The sequence below is a fragment of the Oncorhynchus tshawytscha genome, linkage group LG18 (assembly GCF_018296145.1).
Source record: "Oncorhynchus tshawytscha isolate Ot180627B linkage group LG18, Otsh_v2.0, whole genome shotgun sequence".
Lineage (NCBI taxonomy): Eukaryota > Metazoa > Chordata > Actinopteri > Salmoniformes > Salmonidae > Oncorhynchus > Oncorhynchus tshawytscha.
In genome coordinates this window covers 30,574,576-30,587,594 of record NC_056446.1, presented here as the reverse complement: position 1 = coordinate 30,587,594, position 13,019 = coordinate 30,574,576, and the positions used below count along the sequence as shown (strand labels likewise).

The 13,019-nt window shown below is 42.2% G+C and overlaps 1 protein-coding gene across 1 annotated transcript in view; it reads right to left on the bottom strand.

Moving 5' to 3' along the window:
- Positions 1 to 10,945, bottom strand: part of LOC112217856 (synaptosomal-associated protein 25-A) — a 42,176-nt gene extending 31,231 nt beyond the window's left edge. The window contains exon 1 of the mRNA XM_042300927.1: positions 10,788 to 10,945. The gene's annotated coding sequence lies outside the window, so the exon portion shown is untranslated. The remainder of the gene's footprint in view (positions 1 to 10,787) is intronic.
- Between the last annotated feature and the right edge of the window lie 2,074 nt (positions 10,946 to 13,019).

Genomic DNA, 13,019 nt, shown 5'->3' with positions numbered 1-13,019 from the left:
GCTAAGACAAACTCCTTCTCTCTCTCTCTCTCTCTCTCTCTCTCTCTCTCTCTCTCTCTCTCTCTCGCTCTCTGTATCTCTCTCTCTCTCTCTCTCTCTCTCTCTGTATCTCTCTCTCTCTGTATCTCTCTCTCTCTGTCTCTCTCTGTCTCTCTCTCTCTCTCTCTCTCTCTCTCTCTCTCTCTCTGTCACACACACACACACACACACACTATAGGGGCTGTTTAACTGAGCTTTGCAGAGTATAGCATCATTTCATTATGGCGGCAGACAATATGTTGTTAAATGTTTTATATGACAGCTCTTACATTTCCCAAGGTAATAAACACTGTGATCGCTTCTAGTTGACGAAAGACTTATTAATGAGATGTTAAAAAATAATGAATAAGATATTAAAAAGCAGTTAACCAGTTAATGCATTTGTTACTTTTACAATTTCCACATTTTAAAACGTAACTGTCAAAGATACTGTATTATATAACAGGCACCCTTCATAGACGATATGGCTGAGCTACAGTCAGGCAGCTATAATCACTGCAGGTCCAGTAATGAAAAATATTGAGATGGCTTCATTCAAATTCCCCACACGTTCCCTTATCTTATGAGGCGGCCATATTTCATGCCTTGTCCAATCACAGAGTACTTACAGAACGCTCTCCCCAACCCAACCCCCACCCCCACCCCTGTCGGCTGGCTCTCCCTCGTGTGCCTGCAAATGATCTCGCCTGGAAAACTTAAAATGACTGTACACGTATTCATCAAATAAAGACCCTGCCTGGTACAGAACCACAAACACATTACCGTGCTGTCTGAAATCAAAATGAACGAGGGAATGAGAATTTCAAGGAGGTGCTTTAAATTCCTCAGGGATGCGTTCCGTGCCCTGATCGAAACTTCAGCTAAAGGTAACTGCCTTCGTCATTCATTCAGTGGGCAGCAGCTATGTGGTTGACCCAAGAACCCAGACCAAACAAATGTTCAGTTAGACTGGCATTTCCTAACCTTACAGACAAACCGACACATGGTCTGTTCTGACAATAGACAGAATCATTGTTCTGGTCCAACACTTAAACAGAGAATAGCTCTTTGTCTCTGTGTGTGTGTTTGTTTGCGTGCATGCATGTTGGCATGCTCACAGTGACCCTTTGTTTGCAACGGCTGCCATTTTCTCTTCTTCCTCTGGTTAATCTCAGTCTTTGCTCCAGCTAATACCACACACAGTATCCACCACAACAACACCATTTACACATCAATATGTGCTCTGTGGTCTATGTTTAATCTGTGAGATATTAGCCTATGGAATAAGAATGAGTCCTCTTTAAATCATCCTAAACTAAAGAAGCGTATTGTGAGGATGTTTTTGAAATAGGGTCATCTCTCATCTAAAGCCTGTTAACACTGGGATATAAGGTAGCTGACCCTGCTGTTTACACTGGGATATAAGGTAGCTGACCCTGCTGTTTACACTGGGATATAAGGTAACTGACCCTGCTGTTTACACTGGGATATAAGGTAACTGACCCTGCTGTTTACACTGGGATATAAGGTAACTGACCCTGCTGTTTACACTGGGATATAAGGTAGCTGACCCTGCTGTTAACACTGGGATATAAGGTAGCTGACCCTGCTGTTTACACTGGGATATAAGGTAGCTGACCCTGCTGTTTACACTGGGATATAAGGTAACTGACCCTGCTGTTTACACTGGGATATAAGGTAACTGACCCTGCTGTTTACACTGGGATATAAGGTAACTGACCCTGCTGTTTACACTGGGATATAAGGTAACTGACCCTGCTGTTTACACTGGGATATAAGGTAACTGACCCTGCTGTTTACACTGGGATATAAGGTAACTGACCCTGCTGTTTACACTGGGATATAAGGTAGCTGACCCTGCTGTTTACACTGGGATATAAGGTAGCTGACCCTGCTGTTTACACTGGGATATAGGGTAGCTGACCCTGCTGTTTACACTGGGATATAAGGTAACTGACCCTGCTGTTTACACTGGGATATAAGGGTAACTGACCCTGCTGTTTACACTGGGATATAAGGTAGCTGACCCTGCTGTTTACACTGGGATATAGGGTAGCTGACCCTGCTGTTTGCATTCATGACCTTCTCACACCACTCAGGCCGTTTCAAAAAGCTGATTGTCCTCTCAACATCACCTCTCTACAGCTGATTGTCCTCCTCCAATCCTCAATACAAAACACACACAAAAATGTGTACCTGCTTCTCATCCATCAATCAGCCAAATCTCCCTGAAATAGTCAGAACCAAAACTCATATTGTAGAGGTACTATTGAGGTAGTGTGATAACACATGTTTTCTGTCAATATGTTTGATTAAAGCTTGCGGTGCCAGAAGCAATGGAGCCTATGGAATAGTCCCAAAGGTGCAAACCTCGCCCATCTGCTGGCCCTTCAGAAAGCAGCAACCAAATCAAATGCTCAAATAAGTACTTGAAAGAAAACAAATACTATCTCCCCATGTACTGCAGAGCAGAAGCCCTATATCCCCATGTACTGCAGAGCAGGAGCCCTATCTCCCAATGTGCTGCAGAACAGGAGCCCTATCTCCCCGTGTACTGCAGAGCAGGAGCCCTATCTCCCCATGTACTGCAGAGCAGGAGCTCTATCTCCCCATGTACTGCAGAGCAGGAGCCCTATCTCCCCATGTACTGCAGAGCAGGAGCCCTATCTCCCCATGTACTGCAGAGCAGGAGCCCTATCTCCCCTCTGACGGTGGCAGACAGTCACCTCTGCGGTCTCCTTGTGTAGTGTTACGGTTAGGGCCAGGGAGGCACCCAGCTGGGCTGGTCAAAACTAGCTCATTCCCTTCCTCTTGGGAACATTAACTAACAGCAGACTGCCCCCGGAGGGCCTGGGAAATATGACAAATATGACGAACACAACAAAGAGCGGCCGCCGCAGAGGTCGGCAAGGGACAGGGGATGAGAGGAGAGAGGTGGGATGGGGGAGAGAGGGGAGAGAGGTGGGAGGGGGAAAAGTGGGAGGGGTGGTAAGAGAGGTGGGAGGGATGGGGAGGGGTGGGAGGGGGTAGAGACGTGAGATAGGTGAGATGGATTAGGAGAGGGGTGGGGTGAGGTGGGGAAAATAGTGAGAGGGGAGAGAAGGGAGAGAATGGGAATGAGAGGTTATGGGAGAGGCAGGAGGAGACAACCTGTTACGAGACGATAGATCTATAGAGAAAACCTGAACCTACTGTACCAGACACTAGAGCTGGGATTTGATCTGAACCTACTGTACCAGACACTAGAGCTGGGATATGATCTGTAGAGAAAACCTAATGTACCAGACACTAGAGCTGGGATATGATCTGAACCTACTGTACCAGACACTAGAGCTGGGATATGATCTGTAGAGAAAACCTAATGTACCAGACACTAGAGCTGGGATATGATCTGAACCTACTGTACCAGACACTAGAGCTGGGATATGATCTGTAGAGAAAACCTACTGTACCAGACACTAGAGCTGGGATATGATCTGAACTTACTGTACCAGACACTAGAGCTGGGATATGATCTGTAGAGAAAACCTACTGTACCAGACACTAGAGCTGGGATATGATCTGAACCTACTGTACCAGACACTAGAGCTGGGATATGATCTGAACCTACTGTACCAGACACTAGAGCTGGGATATGACCTGAACATACTGTACCGGACACTAGAGCTGGGCGATATGGACAAAAATACATTTTAAGATAAATTGACTGAATCAACACCATAACGATAAATAGTTTATAACAATGTCCACCAGTTTTTTATACTACCCTTCAAACGACTACTGCTAGTTTGAATATAAAGTAGCTATCAATTGTCCCAACAATCACCCATATTAGCAAACTTCATTTTAAACTTCACATTTCTCTAGTATAGCCTACTTATCATAATGAACGATATTAGCTAAATGTCCACAATAAGTGGTCGGTTTGGTCGGTGTCGATCATTTTCAGTTTATTGTTCCAGCGCTACGAGACGGGTCGGGAGCCTGTTTTGAATTAAAAGCATGACCTTCCAGTTTTTAATGGACTGAGACGATAAAACTGTTTCGAGATGCACAGGCACGCCGAAACCTGCAGCAGAAGCTTTTTAATGTTGTGATATTTGATGGAATTGAATGGCAAGGGGCACATTGAAGCACCCAATCCCCATCCCTGCAAGGAACATGCAGATACAATTACAGATGGTTTACTGATGCTGTGGTAATAGATAATCAAAGTGTTTTGTCTTAATCAATATTGATTTGTTTCATTATCCCCGTAATCATTTTTTGTCTCTGGAATGTGTTTGTACTGTAACACAGCCTATTCAGAGTCCTACCCCACAATGTTCCATTCAAACACGTTGATGTTCCAATTCCGTGAACACATTCATGGCTTATATTTGACTGATTTATGGCAATTTTCCCCACATAATTTATCTGTGTTCCAAATGGATAGGCTGTCATCTGGGACACATTGAATTATGTGGGGAAAATTGCCATGAATCAGTCAAATAAGCCCCAAAATGAAATTTCTCAGTTGTCCAGCGACAGCAGCCTCGGTAGCCAAGATGAGGCAGCATTAGAGGCTATTAAATATTTGAGGAGTCATAAAGACAAAGACATTAAAAAGCAATTAGTGGGCCCCCGGGCCAAGAAACACATTCTGACAAGACCCTCACTCACAATATCTAATAATAATAGCTATGTCTGAATGACATCGTATTATTCCCTAGTGCACTCATTGAATTACATACAGGATCTCTGCTATTCTTCTTCTCTTCCTCTTCTTCTTCTGTCCAATCCCTCATGATTATCTTTAAATTTGGTTAAATATTAACATGAATAGGTGTTAATACATGTAATAAGCATGTTCTAACCTACTATTTAGTACATGTTACTAGTAGCAAGCAAAAGAGAGAGATGTGCATAATCCACTATGAAAAAGACTTCAGACAGAGAGAAAAATAACTCATTATGAGTGTAAATCCAGTCAAGACAAATATGCATTGAGCTGATTGGCCAGGCAGGAAATTGAAGCATGTTACCTACAATTGTCCCTAATTGATATTCTCTATATTCCCATGAAGCTTTAGCTCAGTGAACCAACATCTGCATTATTATCATATTACGGCTATACGAAGAACACACACACACACAGATTAGATCTAATCAAAATCTCTCAGGCAAATCAAATGTGTGTGTGCACGCGCATGCATGCGTGCCGGCGAGAGAAAGACAAAGAGAGAAAGAGAGAGAGAGAGGAGAAAGATCCAATCCCAGGCAGTGATATGACAATAAAGCCAATGTATTGCATACAGACAGAGTGTCATTACTCATTCACTATGAATTCTGATCAGGCAGTTCTAGGTACAGTATGTGCAAGCCAGAATAAAGTAAGTCGCCTTGGCTTACAGCAGGAGCCAATCTCCTGTTTCTATAGTGTGATGTACAAGCAACCCCCTGGACAGGATACTAGTCTATCACAGGGCCTTACCCCCAATCTATCTCCTTAACGCTAAGTGCCAAGCAGAAACACATAGGGTCCCGTAATTGTTTATTTTTTACTGTTTTTTTATATGACTTGCCTGGGGATTGAACCCCCAACCTTCCAATCTTAGGGCAGACTGTCTAACAACAACTGAGTTATTTACAAGTCAGAAAACCCCGGGCATAATCTACCAGAACCCCCACGGCCTGCACTGCAGCGTCATAAATTACCCAGCCTCAGATTGACAAAGGTAGAGCAACCATATCACCACAGAGACTCGCTTTATTGGCTTCTGAATAAGATACAGTAATGGTGTTGAATGCAGCCCAGAGTCAACACAATACTAATGTGTATCTAGCCTATTGTCAGGTACCTGAGCTCCCTATAGGACATGTAATGGTGAACGGCCCAAGCACATTCATGTTGACGAGACCAGATGACTTGGTTAATAACGTGGCTCACTGAAGAAGGGATTCGATGGCGATGTCCGTGCTTCAGTCCAGACCAGGGAGGTTTCAACCAATCATATGCCTCGTAACTCAACACAGAGGAATCCTTCCATCATACAACTGACTGGGAAGATGCTCTCTGTGGTCACAGCAACTTGCAGCACTAGACTTACTACTGTTGCAGTCTGCGTCATACCCTGTTACTGGCAGGCCTGCTCACACCATATGTCTTGTCATCACTGACCAATGTAATGTTCTAAAAACAGAGATAGTTGATGAGGTCTATGAAAACCAACAAATATTCTTTACAAAAGCTTTGATGATATATGTGCTGTATGATTTGGAGAAGGTCCAACAACAAGAAGACAAACAATATTTATCAAAGATAACTCACCCTAATGACATTTGGCCATCTGTACTCGAAAGTAAACATTTAGTAGATGTACTACTGTACCTGCAGTGGATTAAATGTTTTGATGCATTGTCATTGCAGTATAGAAGATTAAAGGTACAATCTCTCTTACTCGTCTCTATCTCTCTATTTCTCTCTCTCCCTCTCTCTCTCTTTATCTCTCTCTTTCTCTCTCTCTCTTTCTCTCACTAATCCTTTCATTCGCCATTATCTTCTCTTTTCCATCAGTCTGAGGAACATCAGCCCCTCTTCTGATTGGTGGGTGGTGGGAAGAGAGGATCATGGGAAAACCCCCAGTAGCACCAGAGAAGAAGAGCTCAGATGGTAACAGCCCGCAGAGTGACACTCCAGCATCTCTCACTATTATTACCAGTGAATAATTGTTAGTGACATGCTCTGTGGGGGTCCATGGGTTAGGTTGCTGGCTATATAAACACAATTTGATTGATTGAATAGCTGAATAGTGCAATGCAGCTCAGTAAAGTACATTGAAAACCAACAACCATGTTGATGACTCTGACATTTGCAGGAAATATAACTATATGACTGTCAGCCAAATGGAATCATTAGTTGGAGCCAACATAACATTATACAACTATCTCAAAGACTGCAGCGCAAGGTGACATCATAGCTTCTCTGTTTCATCTTCACTATAAAGACGAGGGGGCTTTGGGTATAGAAGAATTCTACAACATCTTCTACCAAAATTGTACAACTCCTTTGTCCCAGGGCTGATGCAGACTTGCTATCGAGAGATTCTCCCATCGATGTGTCCCAGCCATGTGTCATAGGCAGTGACGGAGGGAACGCGCCAAAGTCCTCAATCTTCTGACATCGCCATAGCTTCCTCTGCTCTACAGCAGCAGCCATTTTGTCTTATTGTTTACTACCTGATTGTCTCAGGGAAAATTAGACTAACTCCCTTGTGGTAAAGAGTAGATGCCAAATCCTCTCCCCTCCTCCTCCTGTTCCACTACTGTCATCAGGTCAAAGGCAAGGTTAACTATCTTGGTGAAACTGATGCTACTGGAGTAGGCCTTTGTTATGTAGTGAAACAGAATACGCTGTACCTGATAGAAGCCTATACATACTCTGAAAAGCTTAAACATAGTGTTGGATTGAATCTTATCATGTACATACTCTGAAAAGCTTAAACATAGTGTTGGATTGAATCTTATCATATACATACTCTGAAAAGCTTAAACATAGTGTTGGATTGAATCTTATCATATAGATACTCTGAAAAGCTTAAACATAGTGTTGGATTGAATCTTATCATATACATACTCTGAAAAGCTTAAACATAGTGTTGGATTGAATCTTATCATATAGATACTCTGAAAAGCTTAAACATAGTGTTGGATTGAATCTTATCATATAGATACTCTGAAAAGCTTAAACATAGTGTTGGATTGAATCTTATCATATAGATACTCTGAAAAGCTTAAACATAGTGTTGGATTGAATCTTATCATATAGATACTCTGAAAAGCTTAAAGATGGTGTTGGATTGAATCTTATCATATAGATACTCTGAAAAGCTTAAACATAGTGTTGGATTGAATCTTGTCATATACATACTCTGAAAAGCTTAAACATAGTGTTGGATTGAATCTTGTCATATAGATACTCTGAAAAGCTTAAACATAGTGTTGGATTGAATCTTATCATGCAACATACTTTAATGTTTCCACGTATGTGTTAGATCTTATAGGTTTCTGAATTGATAATAGCCTACACAAAAATGGCCAGATTATGATATCAATACAGTCAATCCCCACACATATTTTGCAAACGGCACCATATTCCCTACAAAGTGCACTACTTTTGATGCGAGCCCTATGGGCCTAGGCCAAAAGTAGTGCACTAAATATGGAATAGGGTGCCCTTTGGGATGCAAAATACAGTACTTCCTGACTGAAAACCTAATCTACAGTCCTTTTCCAGGGCCATGAACCTAGAATAGCGTCCACTAGTCTACGTTGGTCAGAACAGCACATTACTCAACATCAATACAGACCTCATTATAGAGATACCATCACACACAGTCCCACTGACATCGAGCAAAATGCACGATTCTTCAGCTTCCTCAAGGCATACAGTACATCACAAATGCATGTCGAATTACAGTAGAATGCCATAGTTCTTTCAGTTGACAAGCATCATTATCAATCAGTAACAGTGAGGCATTTATTCGTTGGTATGTTTGGCAAAAAAAGGTGAATTAATTAATCCAAGGCTACAATCATATAGATTGTGATATAAGTTAAATGTTCTGAAATCGATTCACTCCCAACGGGCTTCTTGGCCAAATGTCCATTTCATTATAGCTTTTTTAAGGGGACATTTGGTAATTGTCGGCAGTCATTTACTGATATCTGGAGAGTATATGCTCTGAAAAAATAGGGAAAGCCGCATGCACCAATACGCACAATGCACAGTTCAGCAAATCTATAGATTTCAGCTCGGTATACCAGACACACACGTAGAGAGAGAGCGAGAGAGCAGCTATATAAACGAACAATAGGCTGTTCCGAAAAACAATCAACCGCTACCGCTGGGTGATGGTATATGAGTCACCATTTACTCGTGGAAAAAGCCCTATAGTGCCGCCCACGCTCTGCAGTCAAACCGATGGAAGCCGCATGATGCGATATGATAGGCTATAGCAGCCATGTCAACCGAAAGCAGGCGTTGCATGTTCTTTTATTTGTCAGCTCAACATGGGCCCTCTCAACACTCCATTCAATGATGGATTCCTTTCATATCTAACGGCATGTTACTAGCTTCTCCATTTTGATATTATCTCTCTCTCTCTTTCCTCTCTCTCTATGTCTCTTTCTTTCTGTCCCTGTCTCTCTGTCTCTCTCTCTCTGATGTTATGGCACAAGAGACTGAAAACTCTCAGGCAGAGCAATGGGGAGATGCGACGGTGGTCCAACATCACGTGGTGCTGAAATCTAAAAACAGTATTTCCAGGTGCGACCTGCGAAGAAGAGCACGTAGAGGAGCACGTGACCTACATAACTAATTTGCCGCAAACCTTAAAGGTCTGGTCAGCAATCAACCAACGTTCCATTGAGCCATGATGGAGAGAAGACCATTTAAATGCACATACATCATAACAGATTTGGTGTCAATTTCACCACATGCTTCGTGCTTGACAAGTCGACGATCTAAGGATCTCATCTGTGGTTTGATGTAGTCGAGGTGCAGTGCATATACGTATAGGATGGCGTGGATGGATGGGGGCTATAGGATGTCATAGTGCGGGTTTCACCGTCCTCCCCCGCTCTTCTCGCCTCAAGCCCCCGCCCATCCTCTAGCACCGGGAAGACACAGACGTAATTACCGATGCTTCGTCACCTAAATGGCATGGCAGGGATGTGGCCATTTTGACGCAACAAACTGAGTAGGCTACAGCCAGCGAGCACGGACGGGCGTACATATATAGTGGCATTTTCATGAAGAATGTCGGTCGGTCGTGTCTCCCCTGTTTACCCCCCCTCCTCCTCCTCCCATCGACACACTCTGGCGCAGTTTACTATAATGACATTCCCTAAATCAATTGAGGACCCCTTCTTTCACCCCTTTGGGATGTTTCTCCCCAACTGCATTTTTAACGCACATTAGGCTCTAAATCTGCACTAAATCACCCCTACTTTTGATTTGATAGACTTACTATCATTCACGATTCCCCTGCGGCATCAGCAGTGGGCTGCTGCCTACCCACATTTGAGAAGCGGTAGTAAAATACCATCCTCTTAAGCATCACTCGCGGGAGTGATAAACCAGCTCTGCGCAAAATCCCCAAAAGCTTCTAAATATACACACGTTTCAAAGCATGCTGGTGCAAAACACAACAAGTCGTATGTAATACGGTTTGAATATCTAATAAAGCCGTGTCTTTGTTTAATTTATTGTGCGTGTTCGTCTGCTTATTTTCTGAGCGAGTTTGAGAGCAAGAGAGACAACAGCGCAGCCGAGCCCCAGCTGTCATTGTCCAAGGTGCTGAAACGCAGAAAACGCCCACACCTTACGCATTAGCACATACAGCATCCTTCAATTTCAGAAAATCGACTGCTCGTGGAGATTTACACGCACAACACAAGGTTCATGTAATTAGAAAGAGGCAAACCCCGGCATGGCTTTCTCTAATAACAATACACATAGCCTATAATTGATATATTTCAAAATCAGGCATGCGAATTTAACAAAAAGGCAACGAATACACCTTTATTAATCAAGTGGACCGTCATGCAGGGTTTATCAAAACATATCCTCCGATGCTCTCAATAGAAAACGGCTTCACAATTCAAAACCGAGTACTTCATTTTGTACTGAAAATATTTTGGTGAAAACCCCGAAAATAAAACATTTGCGTTATAATAGAAAAGAGAAATCTAAAGTGTTCTCTTACCTGTACCGTGGTCGGTGGCTTGCAGTCAGCAGGAGGAAATGTCTGCGTATTTCAACAACTAACAGATATCACTCCCGTTCTGTGTGGACTGGATTGCTGCAAAGGCACTGCGCGTGGTTGATACCTCCTCAGTTCTTCAATGGAACGCAGCAGCTCTGCCCTAGTCAAAGATGGCAGTCGCTTTTGACGTCAGCAGCTTTTAATAGATAGGCCTATCTGTCAAAAAGAGAGGCACTTCTGCAAGCTTGGTAGTGGGCAGCTGCATGCGCACCGGTAACTGCTCAACGGAAATCGCCATGTATTTTTTGGGGCAAACAACAACCTGTGAATGTGTATACTTGTGTCGTGTCATGGTATCACATTTCAGCCATCGATTCTAAACATTTTCTCCCCTAAAACAGATATTTATGTAGAATTATTTTTGTCGCTTTATGATGAGAAATAGGTAGCATAATAGAATAGATAGGCCTACACATGCTCGGTATGACGATATTATTGAGGATCTACTACTAACGTGTGATTTAGTCCTATTGAAACAAACAGCACCCGCACAACAACATAACCATATTGGACGCTCTGAAACAGAATTGTGAATAGTCTATAGCGTTATACTAATGGGTGGTCGTTACTTTCTCTTACAGCAATGACGCATTTCTTTTTTATCTCTTGACATTTTACAGTCATTATTTTCCTGACTCAACCACATTTTAACCTAACAATGCACACTGCATTTCAGTCACTGTGAATCCCAAACAAAACAGAAAGAAAACAAGTAAAGGTTTGAATCACTATTCTAACTTCTGTAAGTTAGGGGAGGACGGGTTGGTTGTCCCATGGGTTGGTTGTCACAGTGCTAATTACTCCCAATCTAAATGGAGTAGTGTAATCATTTTAAAGTTAAAATGTGTGAATTTGTTTAAAACTTCTTCAGGATTGGTGGGTCCCCTGTGGGACGTTGAGCTAACGTAGGCTAATGTGATTAGCATGAGGTTGTAAGTTACACAAACATTTCTCAGTACATAGACATATCTGATATTGGCAGAAAGCTTAAATTCTTGTTAATCTAGCTGCACTGTCCAATTTACAGTAGCTATTAAAGTGAAAGAAAAACAAACTATTGTTTGAGGAGAGTGCACAGTTTTGAACATGAAAAGTTATGAATAAAGCAATTTAGCGCATTTGGGCAGTCTTGACACAACATTTTGAACAGAAATGCAATGGTTCACTGGATCAGTCTAAAACGTTGCACATAAGCTTCTGCCATCTAGTGGCCAAAATCTAAATTGCAGCTGGGCTGGAATAATATATGATGGCCTTTCTCTTGCATTTCAAAGATGATGGTACAAAAAAATACAATAGAACGGTTGGTTTTGTCTTTGTATTAACTTTTACCAGATCTATTGTGTTATATTCTCCTACATTCCTTTCAAATTTCCACAAACTTCAAAGTGTTTCCTTTCAAATGGTACCAAGAATGTGCATATCCTTGCTTCAGGGCCTGAGTTACAGGCAGTTAGACTTGATATGTAATTGTCGGTGAAAATTGAAAAAAGGGGGGGATCCTTAAGAACTCATCCACCTGGTCAATTCATGTCAGCATGACAAAACATTGAGCGGATGGGAATTAGTGTTTTTCATAGGTGAAGGTAAAAAATATATATTGGAATTTTCTTTATAAATGTTTGAATTATGGGAGTATCCTTGAACAATTATGGTGTTGGGGATGGTTGTCACGTGGAATGTGGGGTTGGTTGTCACATGGAATGTGGGGTTGGTTGTCACATGGAATGTGGGGTTGGTTGTCACAGGGAATGTGTGGTTGGTTGTCACATGGAATGTGGGGTTGGTTGTCACTATCAACATTGCCACTGCCAGTTTACAATAAATCCCAAGCTCTTACAGTATGTGCTAGGAAGAGATCCCTTCATTGCTTCTCTCTTATACAATTTCTTTCTGTCACACACCCACACATACATACACAAACACATTTACTCAATATGTTGTTCTCAAGAAACAAAATGCTGATTTTTTTTAGTAACTATAATTTGATCAAAGAAAGGCTCTGTATGCCATGTTGCTTCATTTCCTGTTACAAAATAAGTTACATTGTGACCTCCAACCCCATTCTGTGTGACATCCAACCCCATTCTGTGTGACATCCAACCCCATACTGTGTGACATCCAACCCCATACTGTGTGACATCCAATCCCATTCTGTGTGACATCCAACCC